Here is a 3,774-nt window from a genome sequence, read left to right as displayed (position 1 = left end):
AAAGATACGCCCCAAATGCTGTCAAAAATACTTTTTGTCACAATCATGGGTTAAACAAAAACACAAAAACCTGTATCCACAATGCTGGAAGAATTGTTTAGTGTCCCAACAAAAAAAAATAAAAACCAGCAATAAAAAAACCCCACGTTAATGTATGAAAAATACTTTAAAAACAGCTATTAAAAGAACTATAAGAGAAAGAAAGAACCCTCACCAGACCTTTTCCACATGCAACTGTAATACTGGTCCAAGCAGAGATTTTGAACCATGAGGAAAATCAAAAAACCTCCAAAACACAACATACTGAGTGCTGCATATGCTCACCTTTTAGCAGGTAAGCCAGATTTAGATCTACCATGGGACCCAGACCTACAACAGGAGAAAAATAAAGCTCAGCAAAGCAGCCAGTGGCATGCACATACAATGAAAGTTAGCTAAACCAGCAACAGCAAGTTCATACTACGTGGCATCACAAACCAGAGCAGGAGGCTCTGGTGCTGCAGGCTTCTCTTGTGATAGTTCAGAAGAATCCTCTAGCTCTCATTCCAGAGACCCCACTCATCAGAAAACAAGAGTACAAGCACAAGAAGTTTCCCAGCAAAGCTTCAGCTACCACTTTCACAAAACAGAAGATCTCGTAGCAGGCTCCCACATGTTCTCCCCATATATATTCAAGTATAATACAGCTTTTCCATCAGTTATCCCAATGAAAACAGCATCTTGGTTTTCTCCTTACTATCTGGCTACTAAAGCATAAACTATTCCCAGTTAATCTTATGAATTATAATCTACTCCAACAGTGATACTTTCCTGACATTTCTGTTACTTTACCAACTCAAGTATTTGCTGTTACTTAGAAAATATCTGCACTCCTAGAATGTCAGAATTCAGGCATGTGGTACTACTGAACATCAGAAAGCCTTGGTGCTCATGAGAGTCAGTTGTTTAACAGACTTGGCCAAAAAAAACTAAGAAACTTTTGGCACAGGGTGCCCAGAGAAGCTGTGGCTGCCCCATCCCTCACAGTGTTCAAGGCCAGGTTGGATGGGGCTTGGAGCAACCTGCTCTAGTGGAAGGTGTCCATGCCTGTGGCAGGGGGTTGGAATTAGATGAGCTTTAAGGTCCCTTCCAACCTAAACCAGCCCAGTGCTGCAACAGGGAGGCTGGAATTAGATGAGTTCTAAGGTTCCTTCCAACCCAAGCCATTCCATGATTTTATGTCTGCTCAGAACTGCCTTTGAAGGGTAACCAAGCCTATAAGCTGACAGAAATACTATATGAACACTGTTGCCCTAAGTTAAACCAAAAGTTACATGCCACTACATTGAAACCATTCTGGTCACAATTCTTAACACTATACCCAGTTGTTTTGCTATTGTATCACAGGATGGGGTTGCTCACAACTACCCAGAGCTCGCATTCTGTAGCTTAAGCAGGACCTCCAGCACACAAGAGCATCATCTTGTTATGAAAACGGCTGTCAAACCCATCTTCCGAGAGGCACAGCAACAAAGTAGAACTGGAGATAAAAGCTCCAAAAGCAGCACCAGTTTTGTACTTCTGTTTTGCTGTATTAGCAGAAGACAAGAAGTGCTGGAGTTTTCATGATGCTGCCAATGCTCTAGTCCTGAACTACCACTTCTTGCCACTGTAACTGCACACCTGTGCAAAGTCAGCATTCCCCAGAAATTTCAACATGAGTATCAAGTCCTTCATGCCCATGGGACATGACCGTCCCAGAACTAGATGTCATCTAGCAACATCAGCAGCATCCAGACTCTTCCAAAGAAGCACCATGCATTCTGAGCCTTCATTACAGGCCTGTATGAGTAGTAAGACAGGACAGCTCTAGTAATAATCATCATCCCCCTTAAAGCTCAATTTGTAAGTCCTACTGTAGAAGACTCCTAGAAAACATTTCTCTTGCCTCAAACTAGTACAAAACTGAAGACAATTATTGCTAACTTCAACTCTCATGTCCACCACATTTTTATCCTACTCTTTCACCCTTCTTCCAACTAAAACTTACTACAAAGGATAGAGGAAAATAATACGGCAACATTAACTCTGTATCCACTTTACTCAATTTCCTTTTCAGCATGGAAAATATCCAGATTCATAAAACTACGGCTACATGTCAGCAAAGTCCTTAAAACCACCACCTGTGGCATTAGGACTCATGGTCCTGTCCACTCAGCCCTCCAAACCTCTCAAGTCAAGCGTCTTACCCCATGTAATGCAGTTCTCGGCAATTTAATTTGATCTAACTCTCAGAACTGGAACTGACAAAGCTGAAAAGCTGTAAGCAAGAGTTGAGTCAATAGTGCCAACCACCTCATCACTTCCCACCCAGCCCCAGCATCTGGGATTTACAAAAGAAACATGCCAAAAAAACCCTAAGCAACATTTCCTGCAGGACCCAACGTCAAGCATTCCCTACATGCACAGGCATTAACTACTCCGCAAAACTTCTCTCCACAGACCTTAAAGCATATATCTGCTTTGTTTATGGCTATAGAGACACTATGTATAGTAGCCACACACCAAACAAGTTCATGTTTATTAAAAGAAATCAGCCACTACTATAGCCTGTAAAAATTAGTAAAACACTAAACGCAAACGTTCCTATGCTGCACAACCTCCTACACCCTTCCAGCCAAACTCTCTCAGAAAAGGCAAAAAAAACCCACAAAAAATTATCCCCAATACCATTATAGGTTTGAATTAAAACAAGTATTTTACCTGCTTCGTGGCCATACAACAGACCGGGACCTCGAGCGTGATCTGGACCTAGATCTAGGAAAAAAGCAGCAACAGATCAACTACTACTACTACATGATTCATAAAGCTAATATTCTTTGACTTTTATGATACTCATCTCATATAATTTTGTTGGAACTATCAGTTCTGCAGAAATAACTTTTATTATTAGAAAGCTATAGTACATTTTGGCCAGTACTACCTACCATATAAGAAATCCTACTGCCCTAGCTGATAAAGCACAGTTACTCCCTGCATTCTTACAAGTGAAGTAGGAAAACTTAACCTTAGATTGAAGCTGTAACTTCAGTACGGTTATAAAAGAGCTCAGAAAGAGCAACACCAGAATTGTATGTTTAACTTTTAACATCAAACAAAGCATTCAGACTAGCTCTCACACATGTTACACAATGAAGTTTCTTGCAAGCACATGAACTGCCAAACAAACAATGATAACTCCAACAGTTATGTTCTCTTCAACAATGTTGTGGGCTTAAAAGATGACACATACCTTGACCTCCTTAAAGAACCAGACCGAGATCTGCGGGGTGAAAATGACCTATACCTACGAGGAGAGATTGACCTGGACCTGCGGTAGGAAGCTGACCTTGATCTACAAAAGAAAGGGAAAACCAACGAGAATTACTGCAAGTTACTTTTCACAAGCAGCACAGAAAGGAGCGGAGCAGATGGAGGAGTAAGGAAAAGCATGAAAATACAATAGGCAGAGACCTACCTCCTACCACGACTCCGACTGCGTGAGCGAGAATACCTTCGACCTCGGGACCGTGAACGGGATCTCGACCGGGACCTGGGTTTAGGTTAGAGAAAAAAGGTATCAGGACACAGCTGCAGCAACCAGTGCACGTGAGGCCCTGCTGAAGTCAAAACTTATTTCAGACAACTAAAAAAAAAAAACAACCAACCAAAAAAAGGAAAAGAAAAAAAAAAAGATAAAAAAAACACCAAAAGAAAACCACACCACTAGCATCTGTCAGTTGGAAAAATCTCTGG

The 3,774-nt window shown here is 41.4% G+C and overlaps 1 long non-coding RNA gene across 1 annotated transcript in view; it reads right to left on the bottom strand.

The window, feature by feature from the left end:
* Positions 1-3,767, bottom strand: part of LOC104408163 — a 5,293-nt gene extending 1,526 nt beyond the window's left edge. The window contains exons 1-4 of the long non-coding RNA XR_719926.1: positions 3,497-3,767; positions 3,272-3,373; positions 2,743-2,796; positions 325-369 (exon numbers count right to left, since the gene is read on the bottom strand). This is a non-coding gene — a long non-coding RNA (uncharacterized LOC104408163). The remainder of the gene's footprint in view (positions 1-324; positions 370-2,742; positions 2,797-3,271; positions 3,374-3,496) is intronic.
* Positions 3,768-3,774: the final 7 nt, after the last annotated feature.

This window comes from Nestor notabilis, unplaced genomic scaffold (assembly GCF_000696875.1).
Source record: "Nestor notabilis isolate BGI_N333 unplaced genomic scaffold, ASM69687v1 scaffold8717, whole genome shotgun sequence".
Taxonomy (NCBI): Eukaryota; Metazoa; Chordata; class Aves; order Psittaciformes; family Psittacidae; genus Nestor; species Nestor notabilis.
The sequence above is the reverse complement of the archived record's forward strand: the minus strand, read 5'-3'. Positions and strand labels throughout refer to the sequence as shown.